General features: G+C 36.9%; 1 pseudogene; it reads right to left on the reverse strand.

The window, feature by feature from the left end:
* Nucleotides 1-15,791: 15,791 nt before the first annotated feature.
* On the reverse strand, nt 15,792-15,944 carry Atp5f1e-ps1 (ATP synthase F1 subunit epsilon, pseudogene 1; annotated as a pseudogene).
* Between the last annotated feature and the right edge of the window lie 1,084 nt (nt 15,945-17,028).

A 17,028-nucleotide genomic window follows, 5' to 3' on the forward strand; every position in this document is an offset into this window, starting at 1 on the left:
TCTGGATGGGAGTCAAAGTAGCAAGAAACTGGGAGTGGTAGAGAGAGGAGAAACCATAATTAGGATATAACATGTAAGAAAGAAATTTGTTTTCAATCAACAGAAAAATATTGTAAAATCCTTTCATTCATTTTTTTCTTCTAATGACTATTTGTTCAGTAACAATTAGTAGAAATTCTGACACAGAAAATACATTTACGAACCGATAATAAAGGACTTAGAAATAAATATTTTGTTATCTGGAACTTTCTTAATATTCCTTTTTTTCACTTTCAATTAGTTGTTCCTACTTGACTTCAAATTCTTCCTCCAAATAGTCTTTCTTTAACAAACTTGCAATATAGTAGTCTCTTAGATTCTTACAATCAGCCTTTATCTTTCACACCACCATATATAACTAGGTCTACTAAATTAAGAATTTCAAGGAAAACCTTCTGATACTCTAATTAGGATGCCACAATATATATCAAAACTTTTCTATGCATTCTCTCCTTTCATTTTTCCTATGTTACAATTATTTCCTTCCCAGTATTTTCTAGTGGATAGCATTGCATGTAACAAAATCGGATAGTTTATTTTCTTTGAATGTAATTAACCTTGAAATATTCACGGATTAGTAAATTTTTTCTTACATTCAACTGAGCATTTTAGTTCAGACATGAATTTTATAGATAAATCTCTATTCTATTAAGAGTCGAAGTGTGGTTAATAGCATGCAAATGTCTATAATTACTTTATCTACTAGATAAAATATATGTACAATTGTAAATTTTACACTAATGCCACCTTTGAAATTGTTATTTGAAATAGTATTTAAATCAAAACCCCTCATTTTGTAAAACTCAAGGCAATTCTTGATCATAATACTCACTTTAATTTTTAACTAAAAAGTTTATAACCTGGTTAGTTATTGACCTAGAAAATTAATGGTTATTCATTATTTATATAAAAATATAACATTAAAGTCATAAATTAAAAAAAAAAACTTACATGTAAATTTTGTTCCACACATGTCTCAAACAATTCATGGAGCGAAAATGAGCATTTGCCAAAATAGGAGCACTCAAGAGAAGCATTCACATTTCCAGGTGTTTATTTTGGTAGATGTTCTCCTGACATTTATAAACAGCAATCACTGGGACTTGTTTCTGTAGAAAATAACAGAGAAGTGAGCTCAAAAGCCTAAATTGCAGGTTTGTGTTAACCGCCATTAACCCCAATTTCCTCACTTTCAAAATTTCACTATTGATTTCAAATAAGAGTACACTCAACTGAACACAGCTAAGGCTGTTTTTCCTAGGTGGTTTTCAAACTGTAAATAAAAGAAATGTACAAGTGGGACAATTATTTTATAAATATAATCTAATCTGCAGGATGTTGTTTCAAAGGTTACTTTTCATCTTTTGAAATGTTAACTCACTCAAGTATTGATATCTGTATGCCTGAAATTTTACTCATTATAACATAAGTGAGGAATTAATGAGATCGTTGTCAGGTGTTTTTACATAACATAATGGCTCACAAAATATATGCATCTTGGCATACTTTAATCAAGTATATAAAGACTAAACTGTCATACCTATGTTAAAATGTGAGTTCTTTTCAGCAGGGACATCAAATGTTTCTGAAAATGATTGAGTTAGACTTCTAATATATTCAAACTTTCTTCTCTTTTAAAAACTAGCATGTTGTCTTGAATTCATTTCATGAAGTCTATTGAAAAACTAATGCAGTAATAAAGAAGAAAGCAAAATTTACAACCTATAGTGTGCCTACTACTTTAATATCATGTATATCTGAGAGTGTGTACTCCCTCAACATGGAATAATATTTCATATTAAAAATAGATTTTCTTTGCTTCTGCAGGTATTATCAGCTTTTGTAAATTTAGTATGAAAAGGTATTTGAAGTACTGTTCAAAACGTTCTTCATGTTTTCTGTGTGATATATAGAAGACAGATACTTCTGTTTAATCTCAACATAGCTTCTTTTATTCAACTTAATCTGTCTTATTTCCAGAAGTAAAATATTTCATTTTTTATCGCCTTAATAACTACTGTAGATTATCATTCTGTCAACAGAATTAGTAATTTTAAAATCAAATTGAACATAATACCTACCTGTAGATAATCAGAAGGTACTAATAGAGAAGTTCCTGTCAACCTAGAATTCTTTGATGAGTAGACTATCCTGCCACTTGTGAGAGACATTACTCAAAGTTTCCAGATAGCATATATCATCTTATAATAAAAGCTCCTAGAATATACTTTGTTACTATATTTTATGAATCAATTATTTAACTAAGCTATACATGCTTAGACATGACACTGAACCCATAAATACTGTTTACATTAATTATTTTCTGACAGTTGTAAGAATTCCCATATATATAACTTAGAAACTACAAGCTAATGATATGAATTGTTCAAACAAAACAATGAGCCTAATATGGATTTTCCCAGTCTAATTTGACTGTGCATTTGTTGAAGTAAATTATTTTACTTTGAAGAGACTGCTCTGAATTTTATATTTCAGTAATTATGAAATCAGAATCTAAAATCTCAATATTTTCTTCAGAAAAGAAAAATATTGTCAAATCTTCTGATATTAACAGCAGAAGTTTGAAGTTATTTGAAAGGTCAAGAACCATTTTAATAACTGTTTCCAATTAAGTCCTTCATGTCTTAATTATGTTTTATTTATTATCGTTCACAGCACTCTCATCAGAAAAAGATACAAAGTATCAACTTCATATAATACAAAGACCTTTTCCATTTTAATATGTTTATAATATACATGATATTTTTAGGACAGGACTTTATCATGCTCTTATATTTTGAACAAGTATTTATTTATTGAATACACTTTTTTCATCATTGTTTGTATATGCCAACCACAGTTTCTCCTCCCTCCAATACTTCAAAACCCCCAACCTTCTCTCTCCTAATGATCCCCCTCTATTTCCTTTTTAGGTAAGAGCAAGTCTCCAATGGACAAGAGCAGAACAGGACAACACAAAATGCAATAAGAGGAAGCAAGAGCATGCACATCAAACCTAGACAAAGCAACCAAATAGAAGGAAGGAGTCATAGGAGCAAACCAAAGAGTCAGCAGTTCCCTTTGTTATCTGTTAGAATTCTCATAAAAACACCAAGCTAGCATTCCTAACATATATGCAGAAGCCTTGGTGCAGATCCATGCAGGCCCCATGCTTGCTGCTTCACTCTGTGTGAGCTCATTTAAGCCCTACTTAGTTGATTTGGTGAGGTATCTTCTACTGGGATCCTCTATACCCCCTGACTCATATGGTAGAAAAGGGATTTTTTAGAGTAAATTATTTTATAGAAAAGGTTTAGTTTTCATTTGGTCTCACTCCTTTAATAAAGTAAAAAACTTTTTTTATAGTAAACGGAAGTGATTGTATCTTTAGGATAAAATTAATTTTCAACAAGGAGGCATTCAAAATTCTTATTAGAAAAGAATTAAGCTGGTTGCTGCCGCTGCAGAGAGCCCGTGGGCAGGACCCCACGAGCGAACTTGAGCCTCGGGACCACAGGTAAGACCAAATTTTCTGCTACAAGAAAGCTGCCTGGTGAGCTTGGGACACACGGAAGCAGAATTCCTCTAGGACCGGGCACTTTCTGTGTTTACCAAAAGTCCCACACCCGCGGATCCCGGCCCGCAGCAGCTCTCGGCTCCCAGACACCATGAGAGAGAGACCCAACTGCCTGGTCAGGTGGGCACTCTGAGGCTGCAGAGCAGAAGAGACCACCAACACTGCTCACCCCTGCCCACATCCCTGGCCCAAGAGGAAACTGTATAAGGCCTCTGGGCTCCCGTGGGGGAGGGCCGAGGAGTGGCAGGACCCCTGCCTGAGACAGCACCTGAACCTGAAGGAAACAGACCGGATAAACAGTTCTCTGCACCCAAATCCCGTGGGAGGGAGAACTAAACCTTCAGAGAGGCAGACAAGCCTGGGAAACCAGAAGAGATTGCTCTCTGCACACACATCTCGGACGCCAGAGGAAAAAGCCAAAGACCATCTGGAACCCTGGTGCACTGAAGCTCCCGGAGGGGCGGCACAGGTCTTCTTGGTTGCTGCCGCTGCAGAGAGCCCGTGGGCAGCACCCCACGAGCGAACTTGAGCCTCGGGACCACAGGTAAGACCAAATTTTCTGCTGCAAGAAAGCAGCCTGGTGAACTCAAGACACAGGCCCACAGGAACAGCTGAAGACCTGTAGAGAGGAAAAACTACACGCCCGAAAGCAGAACACTCTGTCCCCATAACTGACTGAAAGAGAGGAAAACAGGTCTACAGCACTCCTGACACACAGGCATATAAGACAGTCTAGCCACTGTCAGAAATAGCAGAACAAAGTAACACTAGAGATAATCTGATGGCGAGAGGCAAGCACAGGAACACAAGCAACAGAAACCAAGACTACATGGCACCATCGGAGCCCAATTCTCCCATCAAAACAAACATGGAATATTCATACACACCAGAAAAGCAAGATCTAGTTTCAAAATCATTTTTGATCATGATGCTGGAGGACTTCAAGAAAGACATGAAGAACTCCCTTAGAGAACAAGTAGAAGCCTACAGAGAGGAATCGCAAAAATGCCTGAAAGAATTTCAGGAAAACATAAATTAAACAAGTAGAAGCCCATAGAGAGGAGACACAAAAATCCCTGAAAGAATTCCAGGAAAACACAATCAAACAGTTGAAGGAATTAAAAATGGAAATAGAAGCAATCAAGAAAGAACACATGGAAACAACCCTGGATATAGAAAACCAAAAGAAGAGACAAGGAGCTGTAGATACAAGCTTCACCAACAGAATACAACAGATGGAAGAGAGAATCTCAGGAGCAGAAGATTCCATAGAAATCATTGACTCAACTGTCAAAGATAATGTAAAGAGGAAAAAGCTACTGGTCCAAAACATACAGGAAATCCAGGACTCAATGAGAAGATCAAACCTAAGGATAATAGGTATAGAAGAGAGGGAAGACTCCCAGCTCAAAGGACCAGTAAATATCTTCAACAAAATCATAGAAGAAAACTTCCCTAACCTAAAAAAAGAGATACCCATAGACATTCAGGAAGCCTACAGAACTCCAAATAGATTGGACCAGAAAAGAAACACCTCCCGTCACAAAATTGTCAAAACACCAAACGCACAAAATAAAGAAAGAATATTAAAAGCAGTAAGGGAAAAAGGTCAAGTAACATATAAAGGCAGACCTATCAGAATCACACCAGACTTCTCGCCAGAAACTATGAAAGCCAGAAGATCCTGGACTGATGTCATACAGACCCTAAGAGAACACAAATGCTAGCCCAGGTTACTGTATCCAGCAAAACTCTCAATTAACATTGATGGAGAAACCAAGATATTCCATGACAAAACCAAATTTACACAATATCTTTCTACAAATCCAGCACTACAAAGGATAATAAATGGTAAAACCCAACATAAGGAGGCAAGCTATACCCTAGAAGAAGCAAGAAACTAATCGTCTTGGCAACAAAGCAAAGAGAATGAAAGCACACAAACATAACCTCACATCCAAAAATGAATATAACGGGAAGCAATAATCACTATTCCTTAATATCTCTCAATATCAATGGCCTCAACTCCCCAATAAAAAGACATAGATTAACAAACTGGATACCCAACAAGGACCCTGCATTCTGCTGCCTACAGGAAACACACCTCAGAGACAAAGACAGACACTACCTCAGAGTGAAAGGCTGGAAAACAACTTTCCAAGCAAATGGTCAGAAGAAGCAAGCTGGAGTAGCCATTCTAATATCAAATAAAATCCATTTCCAACTAAAAGTCATCAAAAAAGATAAGGAAGGACACTTCATATTCATCAAAGGTAAAATCCACCAAGATGAACTCTCAATCCTAAATATCTATGCCGCAAATACAAGGGTACCTACATATGTAAAAGAAACCTTACTAAAGCTCAAAACACACATTGTACCTCACACAATAATAGTGGGAGATTTCAACACCCCACTCTCATCAATGGACAGATCATGGAAAAAGAAATTAAACAGTGATGTCGACAGACTAAGAGAAGTCATGAGCCAAATGGACTTAACGGATATTTATAGAACATTCTATCCTAAAGCAAAAGGATATACCTTCTTCTCAGCTCCTCATGGTACTTTCTCCAAAATTGACCATATAATTGGTCAAAAAATGGGCCTCAACAGGTACAGAAAGATAGAAATAATCCCATGCGTGCTATCGGACCACCACGGCCTAAAACTGGACTTCAATAACAGTAAGGGAAGAATGCCCACATATACGTAGAAATTGAACAATGCTCTACTCAATGATAACCTGGTCAAGGAAGAAATAAAGAAAGAAATTAAAAACTTTTTAGAATTTAATGAAAATGAAGGTACAACATAACCAAACTTATGGGACACAATGAAAGCTGTGCTAAGAGGAAAACTCATAGCGCTGAGTGCCAGCAGAAAGAAACAGGAAAGAGCATATGTCAGCAGCTTGACAGCACACCTAAAAGCTCTAGAAGAAAAAGAAGCAAATACACCCAGGAGGAGTAGAAGGCAGGAAATAATCAAACTCAGAGCTGAAATCAACCAAGTAGAAACAAAAAGGACCATAGAAAGAATCAACAGAACCAAAAGTTGGTTCTTTGAGAAAATCAACAAGATAGATAAACCCTTAGCCAGACCAACGAGAGGACACAGAGATTGCGTCCAAATTAACAAAATTAGAAATGAAAAGGGAGACATAACTACAGATTCAGAGGAAATTCAAAAAATCATCATATCTTACTATAAAAACCTATATTCAACAACTTGAAAATCTTCAGGAAATCGACAATTTCCTAGACAGATACCAGGTATCGAAGTTAAATCAGGAACAGATAAACTAGTTAAACAACCCCATAACTCCTTAAGGAAATAGAAGCAGTCATTAAAGGTCTCCCAACCAAAAAGAGCCCAGGTCCAGACGGGTTTAGTGCAGAATTCTATCAAACCTTCATAGAAGACCTCATACCAATATTATCCAAACTATTCCACAAAATTGAAACAGATGGAGCACTACCGAATTCCTTCTACGAAGCCACAATTACTCTTATACCTAAACCACACAAAGACACAACAAAGAAAGAGAACTTCAGACCAATTTCCCTTATGAATATCGACACAAAAATACTCAATAAAATTCTGGCAAACCGAATTCAAGAGCACATCAAAACAATCATCCACCATGATCAAGTAGGCTTCATCCCAGGCATGCAGGGATGGTTTAATATACGGAAAACCATCAACGTGATCCATTATATAAACAAACTGAAAGAACAGAACCACATGATCATTTCATTAGATGCTGAGAAACATTTGACAAAATTCAACACCCCTTCATGATAAAAGCCCTGGAAAAAATAGGAATTCAAGGCCCATACCTAAACATAGTAAAAGCCATATACAGCAAACCAGTTGCTAACATTAAACTAAATGGAGAGAAACTTGAAGCAATCCCACTAAAATCAGGGACTAGACAAGGCTGCCCACTCTCTCCCTACTTATTCAATATAGTTCTTGAATTTCTAGTCAGAGCAATCAGACAACAAAAGGAGATCAAGGGGATACAGATCGGAAAAGGAGAGGTCAAAATATCACTATTTGCAGATGACATGATAGTATATTTAAGTGATCCCAAAAGTTCCACCAGAGAACTACTAAAGCTGATAAACAACTTCAGCAAAGTGGCTGGGTATAAAATTAACTCAAATAAATCAGTTGCCTTCCTCTATACAAAAGAGAAACAAGCCGAGAAAGAAATTAGGGAAACGACACCCTTCATAATAGACCCAAATAATATAAAGTACCTCGGTGTGACTTTAACCAAGCAAGTAAAAGATCTGTACAATAAGAACTTCAAGACACTGAGGAAAGAAATTGAAGAAGACATCAGAAGATGGAAAGATCTCCCATGTTCATGGATTGGCAGGATCAATATAGTAAAAATGGCCATTTTACCAAAAGCAATCTACAGATTCAATGCAATCCCCATCAAAATACCAATCCACTTCTTCAAAGAGTTAGACAGACCAATTTGCAAATTCATCTGGAATAACAAAAAACCCAGGATAGCTAAAGCTATCCTCAACAATAAAAGACTTCAGGGGGAATCACTATCCCTGAACTCAAGCAGTATTACAGAGCAATAGTGATAAAAACTGCATGGTATTGGTACAGAGACAGACAGATAGACCAATGGAATAGAATTGAAGACCCAGAAATGAACCCACACACCTATGGTCACTTGATTTTTGACAAAGGAGCCAAAACCATCCAATGGAAAAAAGATAGCATTTTCAGCAAATGGTGCTGGTTCAACTGGAGGGTAACACGTAGAAGAATGCAGATCGATCCATCCTTATCACCCTGTACAAAGCTTAAGTCCAAGTGGATCAAGGACCTCCACATCAAACCAGACACACTCAAACTAATAGAAGAAAAGCTAGGGAAGCATCTGGAACACATGGGCACTGGAAAAATTTCCTGAACAAAACACCAATGGCTTATGCTCTAAGATCAAGAATCGACAAATGGGATCTCATAAAACTGCAAAGCTTCTGTAAGGCAAAGGACACTGTGGTTAGGACAAAACGGCAACCAACAGATTGGGAAAAGATCTTTACCAATCCTACAACAGATAGAGGCCTTATATCCAAAATATACAAAGAACTCAAGAAGTTAGACCACAGGGAAACAAATAACCCTATTAAAAAATGGGGTTCAGAGCTAAACAAAGAATTCACAGCTGAGGAATGCCAAATGGCTGAGAAACACCTAAAGAAATATTCAACATCTTTAGTCATAAGGGAAATGCAAATCAAAACAACCCTGAGATTTCACCTCACACCAGTGAGAATGGCTAAGATCAAAAACTCATGTGACAGCAGATGCTGGCGAGGATGTGGAGAAAGAGGAACACTCCTCCATTGTTGGTGGGATTGCAGACTGGTAAAACCATTCTGGAAATCATTCTTGAGGTTCCTCAGAAAATTGGACATTGAACTGCCTGAGGATCCAGCTATACCTCTCTTGGGCATATACCCAAAAGATGCCTCAACATATAAAAGAGACACGTGCTCCACTATGTTCATCGCAGCCTTATTTATAATAGCCAGAAACTGGAAAGAACCCAGATGCCCTTCAACAGAGGAATGGATACAGAAAATGTGGTACATCTACGCAATGGAATATTACTCAGCTATCAAAAACAACGAGTTTATGAAATTCGTAGGCAAATGGTTGGAACTGGAAAATATCATCCTGAGTGAGCTAACCCAATCACAGAAAGACATACATGGTATGCACTCATTGATCAGTGGCTATTAGTCCAAATGCTTGAATTACCCTAGATCCCTAGAACAAACGAAACTCAAGACGGATGATCAAAATGTGAATGCTTCACTCCTTCTTTAAATGAGGAAAAAGAATACCCTTGGCAGGGAAGGGAGAGGCAAAGATTAAAACAGACTGAAGGAACACCCATTCAGAGCCTGCCCCACATGTGGCCCATACATATACAGCCACCCAATTAGACAAGATGGATGAAGCAAAGAAGTGCAGACGGACAGGAGCCAGATGTAGATCGCTCCTGAGAGACACAGCCAGAATACAGCAAATACAGAGGCGAATGCCAGCAGCAAACCACTGAACTGAGAATAGGTCCCCCGTTGAAGGAATCAGAGAAAGAACTGGAAGAGCTTGAAGGGGCTCGAGACCCCAAAAGTACAACAATGCCAAGCAACCAGAGCTTCCAGGGACTAAGCCACTACCTAAAGACTATACATGGACTGACCCTGGACTCTGACCCCATAGGTAGCAATGAATATCCTAGTAAGAGCACCAGTGGAAGGGGAAGCCCTGGGTCCTGCTAAGACTGAACCCCCAGTGAACTAGACTATGGGGGGAGGGCAGCAATGGGCGGAGGGTTGGGAGGGGAACACCCATAAGGAAGGGGAGGGGGGAGGGGGATGTTTGCCCGGAAACCGGGAAAGGGAATAACACTTGAAATGTATATAAGAAATACTCAAGTTAATAAAAAAAAATGAGTCAAAAAAAAGAAAAGAATTAAAATAACAATGAGAAGTTTCCTTTATACTTAATAAAGAGTTAATAAAAAAACTTTCTAGAAAATAAAATCATGGGGATATTGTCTTTGTGTTTCTAAGTAAGAAAATTCCAGGTTTTTTCCTGATACCTTACAAGGACAGTTGTAAGAAAGCTTTAAAAAGTATACACTTTTGAACCCTAAAAATGGAGTTAAATTCAGTTTGTAGAAGAAAGCAGCCAAATGTGAAAGTGACATCTAATTGAGGGGCAAGCAAAGTGATGAATTAGAAAAAGATTTGACAGAGTTCATTAGAGATAGAATGCAACTAACTCTCAAGAGAACACAGAGGAATGAAGAGTGTAGTGAAGAGCAGTGCAATGAGAGAGTGTTGGCAGCTGAGCTTAAGAAATACAGTATAGTTTAATTCAATGCCATTTAGTACTGTTCAATTGAATAAAGTTGAGGTCTCTTGAGTTTTTGAAGTTATAACCAGTTCTGTTCAGTTTGTGAATTCAGGGCAGTCAACATAGCTCAGGTTATGAAATTGAAAGAACAATTCAGTGAGAATCTGAGAGAAGACAGATTCAATCAGTAAGCTTAAAGAGGATTGTGAGTGAGAACAGCTGAATTGAACCAGACAGAGTTAAGAGGCCAAGAAGCACCTAAAGAAATGTTCAGCATCCTTGGACATCAGGGAAATGCAAATCAAAACTACCCTGAAATTAACCTCATACCAGACAGAATGGCTAAGATAAAAAACTCAGCTGACAACAGATACTGTCAAGGATGTGGAAAATGAGGAACAGTCCTCTGTTGTAGCTGGGATTGTAAGCTGGTACAACCACTCAGGAAATCAGTCTTGAGGTTCCTCGGAAAAATGGACATAGTCCTACCTGAGGACCCAGCTCTAACACTGCTGGGCATATATCCAAAAGATGCTCCAACATACAAGAAGGACACATACTCCACTATTTTCATAGCAGCCTTATTTATAATAGCCAGAATCTGTAAAGAACTCAAATGTCCTTCAACAGAGGAATGGATACAGAAAATGTGCTACATTTACACAATGGAATACTACTCAGCTAGTCAAAAACAATGACTTCATGAAATTCTTAGGCAAATAGATGGAACTAGAAAATATCATCCTGAGTGAGGTAACCCAATAACAAAAGAATACACATGGTATACACTCACTGATAAGTGGATATTAGACCAAAAGCCTGAATTACCCAAGATACAATACACATACCACATGAAGCTCAAGAAGTTGAAAGACCGAAGAGTAGATGCTTCACCCCTTCTTAGAAGGGGGAACAAAATATTCACAGGGGGAAATAGATACAAAATGTGAAGGGAGACTGAGGGAAATGTCATCCAGAGAAGGCCACACCCAGGGATCCATCCCATATACTGTCACCAAACCCAGATAATACTGTGGATGACAAGAAGTACATGCTAACAAGAGCCTGATATAGCTGTTTTCTGAGAGCCTGTGCCAGAGCATGACAAATAAAGAGACAGATGCTCTGAAGCAACCATTGGACTGAAAATGGGGTTCCCAAAGGAAGAGTTAGGAAAAGAGTTGAAGGAGCTGAAATATTTTTCAACTCCATAGAAAGAACAACAATATCAACCAACCAGACCCCCCAGAGCTCCCAGAGACTAAATCAAAACCAAAGAGTACACAAGGAGGGACCCATGACTCCAGCCACATATGTAGCAGAGAATGGCCGTATCAGCCATCAATGAGAACAGAGGTCCTTGGTCCTGTGAAGGCTCAGTGTCCCCATGTAGGGGAATGCCAGGGCAGGTAGATGAAAAGGAGTGGGTGGGTGGGGTGAACGTTCTCATAGAAGCTGGGGAGGGGGGAAAAGATAGGAGATTCCATAGAGGAAATCAGGAAAGGGGATTAACATTTGAAATATAAGTCAACAAAATATCAAATAATAAATAAATAAATAAATAAATAAATAAATAAATAAATAAAAAGAAAAAGAAAACAATTGCGAGCTTATTCAGCAGTAGTCCTCCAAGATAATAATTATATCTGGCTAATGAAAGTTCGTTTTATAGAAAACATCTCTTCCAAATCTAAGAAGTTAAACAAATAAATTGAAGGCAGCTGCAACTCAGAGCTCTTTGATTGTAATATGCCTGTCATCTCCTTCTGCTAAGAGCCCATCACCATAGAGCTATAACATATGAATTTGAAAAAGAAAAAGAAAAGAAATGATGGGTTGCTGCTATAGCATGAGATAACACAATGGGACCAGAAATTAGACACTTTTATTTCTTTACTTAATTTTTGTCTGAATGTTTTTTGTTTTTCCTTAATAGAGGCAATAACTCAATATTAAAGTTTCCTTTATTGGAAATGTTTTTGTTGTTATTGTTGATACTGTTGTTGATGATGTTGTTCTTGTTCCCTAATAGTGACAATAACTCATTATCAATGGTGACCATTTGGAGAAAAAAATACGGTGATCTAAACTTCTAGTAAACACACACACACACACACACACACACACACACACACACACACACACACACGACATAAAATACCAAGCCAATATTAATGCTATTTAAAATTTCAAGGCCAATGCTGCTTAAATTTTCAAAGTTTTCAAAATTTCTTATATGGATAATATTTACTGGTTAATTCAGTTTCAGATATATCAGAAAAACTTTTGATGTACTAAAATCATTTTTCTTGTTGTAAATTACAAATGGCTTCTGAAAAAATACGAGGAAATCTTATTAATTATATATAATATAACATAGCTTACAAAAAGCTCAGGATCTGGAGGGGATGTGAGAGAGATACAAAGGTCAGGAAATCAAACAAAAATATGTAACAGGGGTCGGTGAGGAACCGGGGATAGCTACCGGAGGGTCCCAGACACCAGGGAAATGTGAGGCTCCCAAGACCCAGTGGGGATGATTGTAGCCGAAGTGTGCAGAGAATGGTGAGATAAAACCTGAAGAGTCCACCTCCAGTAGATAGGCAGAGCTCCCGGTTGAAGCATGGGGCTGTGCACTCATCTCAAAGTTTTTAACTCAGAAATGTTTCTATCTAAATGGAAGAATAGGGACAAAAAATTAAATAGAGTCTGAAGGAAAGGCCATCCAGGAATTGCCCCACCTGGGGATCCATAGTGTCTGCAGACACCAAATCCAAAACTTTTGCTGTTGTCAAAAGGCACTGGCAGACAGGAACCTAGTGCAGATGTTCTTAAGGAGGTCTGGCTAGCAATTGACCAATGCAGATGTGGATGCTTGGAGCCAATCATCCAACCGAGCTCAGAGAATCCATTGGTGGACCTGGCAGAAGGACTGGAGGAAAGGAGGTGGATTCCAACACCATTAGACCAAACAACCTAAGCTGGCCTGACCACTTGGTTCTCCCAGAGTCTAGACCACCAAACAAGGACTGTTCCTGGAGGGATCCATGGCTCCAGATACATATGTAGCAGAGGATGGCCTTGCCTGACAGCAATGGGAGGGGAAGCCCTTGGTCTGGGGGAGGTTTAATGTCCCTGGATAGGAGGATGCCTGAGCAGTGGAGCAGGAGAGAACGGGTGGGTGGGAGAGCACTCTCCTATAGGCAAAGGTTAGAAGAGAGGGCGGATGTGGGATTGGGGGACTGGTGAAGGGGTAACCGGGAAGTGGGATATCATGGGATAGGGGATTGGTGGAAGGGGTAAACTTGAAGTGGGATATCACCTGAAATGTAAATGAATGGAATGATTGACAAAAGAAATCATCCTATGATATACTTTAAGGATGTGTTAACCTCAGAATGAAGTGAGGAAATGTATTCTGTTGGGGAAGAGGGTCTATTCCTGTTTCAATAGGAAGCAAAAATCTGTCGATTCCTTCAAAGCTCATAAAAACTGGCTAATGTCATTGTTCAAATTTTAGAGAAAGTTAAGGAAGTCTCTAAGCCTCAAATATTTTCAGCCTGATTGCATTAAAAGTACAAGTCCTAATATGTTTTACTGCACTAGGAATCAGATGCCAGAATATTATTTTTACCACAGATCTGCTCATCAATTTTACTTGAATCTGTCTACTACATATCTCATATCTCATTTCAATATTACAAAGTTGATTATATCAAAATCATTTAAATAATTAAATGGCAGGTTATCAATACAAAAATATCATTATGAAATCGATCTTGAGGTACATAGGGAGGCGTAACCAAACAATCACTGGGAGAAAAGTCACAGAAACTTATGAAACTCATAAGTACCAACATTTCAAGAAAAGCAAACTTTTGAAATAAAATGTTGAGGTAAAATAAATATGAACAATTGCTTCTGATTAAACTATAATGATGAGAGTGCTGAAGAGAGATGATTATAAAAATCAAATAGTCTAAGTTTCAGAGTAATTTCATTTCACAAATAAATGTATGTCTTATATATTCTGTTCCACTGTTTTCCCCATTGGTCTTTGATGGATTTATTTGACATTTTTCTGTTTTATTGTTTATGTTTTCTGTATGTTTGTTTGTTTTTTCTATGTAGTTCATCCTTCTTCTTTTAACCTCAATAGTACTTACATTATGGTGTGAATATTCATTTTATTCTATTTTTAACAAACCTATAAAAGTTTCACCCCCAAAATTCTACCTAATAACATTTACAATTAAATATATTTTCACATATATTAAGCTTAAGCCCATTTTCTTTTAGATATCCTTAAATTTCGTTTTATATTACCTAATGTAGGTATTTTGAAGAGAAAATTAATGCTGTTATACATTATTTTAAAGTAAGATATCTTAATATGGGAATATGTTAGAAATATAATTATGTACCTTATTTCCTTTAAAATGCTTCATTTTATATTCTATGTTCCAAACTACATAGAAAATTCAGTCTTTGTAGACTTTACTATCTTTTTGCTTGGTATTTTGTTGTTTATTTTCTGGTTACTAGTGATGGAATACTTAAGTAGAGTAACAATAAAACTGTCACTATGATATGCTGATATATGCTCCACATTTGTGATCCATGAATTTGAGAGCCATAAGAAAAGTAATATAAATTCAACTGTAGACTGGGCCACCTATAAAACTATCTTTCATAGCAGGTATCACACAGAGGAGAATTTTACAATGAATCTCTAAATTTCTGAATAGTACATATCACTCAAGATCAGAAAATTCCTGTTCTTTTTAGGACATTATTTCTGTAAAGGCCCTTTGTCCAATATAGCCATATTATGACTTGGAATTAAAGTGTTTTATACATGAACTTGAGGAAATCATGCCATTGAACTCATATCAGACAGGTTGATGGATATTACAGGTATTTGCTTTACAGTATTATGTATTAAGGACTCTAAAATGTTGTGAAAGTATAATATAAATTGGGAGGTATTAAAATGGTCTACTATAAAATAAACACTAAATTTTTATGATTAAATCAATGTTTCATGATATTTAGTTATATTAAATTTAATGTGTTACAGGAATCTGGTCAAGGTTATTATTTTACTTTTATACTGAGCCATTGAATTTATTGTCCTAGTCAATTTATCAACAAGGTTGGTAATCTTCTCCTCAGGAGGTGAGGTTGATTTCATTCTGCCATACCAAGTACTCATATGCTTTCAACTTGAAGACTTAGGAGGTCATGCTTTACCCAGGTTCAACTACTCCTTTACTTTCACAATTTTTATGTTGCTGCCAGAAATCTCCTTAGCATCTGCTTTTAACTCAGTCGTCAAGGCATCCCTCACTACTTTTGCACAGATCTAATATAACTGAATGTAGCTGAGTTCAGACTTTGGACAGTATGCCTCCATATCTCCAGTGGGATGTGCTGGGTAGAAGGGCTGGTTCACTTCAGTAACTTTCTAACAGTCCAGCCACAGGAAGCCAGATTAATAATTTTCAAAACACAACTTTTAAGTGTTGTGGGTTAATTTGCATGTGCACATTTTCGTCTATGTTTCCAATGACAATTTCTCTTACTACATTCAAAAACAATGTATACTATCAATACAATAGCCATGTATTTTGTACAATATTTTACAATTTTACTATTGTATTCTTTCAAATTTCAACTCCTAGATTATATCCTGAGGAAAACCTTCCCTGCCTCATGTCCAATATAATTCTGATATATTCCTAAAATAACCAAATAATATATGATCCTTATCTCAGCTCTTATTATAATTAATTGGTGGATATAATGATTATTAACCCCACAATAGATGGTAAATTTATTGAACACATACTTCTTTATTGAGAGTCTCTATTATATACCTAGTATTTGATAAGCAGTATATTTGGGTAGGCAGTTTAATGAACTATAAAATATATAAGTAGGACATAAAAAACAAAGCTTGAAAATATTGCTTATGGAGAAGTGTCTCAACAGATACAAGAAGACTGAAATAATCCCTGGCATCCTATCAGTTGACCATGGAATAAGGATGGCTTTCAACACAAACAACAACAACAACAACAACAACATCAAATCAGAAAGCCCATATACACATGGAAGCTGAACAATGCTCTACTCAATGACAAGTACGTCAAGGAAGAAATAAAGAAATAAAAGACTTTTTAGAATATAATTGAAATGAAGGCACAATATACCAAAACGTATGGGACACAATGAAAGCAGTACTAAGAGTAATACTCAGTGCTCTGAGTGCTTACCAAAAGAAACCAGAAAGTACATACACTAGTAGCTTACCAGCACAGCTGAAAGCTCAAGAACAAAAAGAAGCAAATACATAAGGAAATTATTCAGCAGGAATTAATCAAACTCTACGCGGAATTCAACTAAGTACAAACAAAATTAACTCTACAAAGAATCAACAAAACCAGGAGCTGGTTCTTTGAGAAAATCAACAAAATATATAAAACTTTAGCCAGACT

The sequence above is a fragment of the Rattus norvegicus genome, chromosome X, assembly GCF_021556685.1.
Source record: "Rattus norvegicus strain SHRSP/BbbUtx chromosome X, alternate assembly SHRSP_T2T, whole genome shotgun sequence".
NCBI classification, from domain to species: domain Eukaryota; kingdom Metazoa; phylum Chordata; class Mammalia; order Rodentia; family Muridae; genus Rattus; species Rattus norvegicus.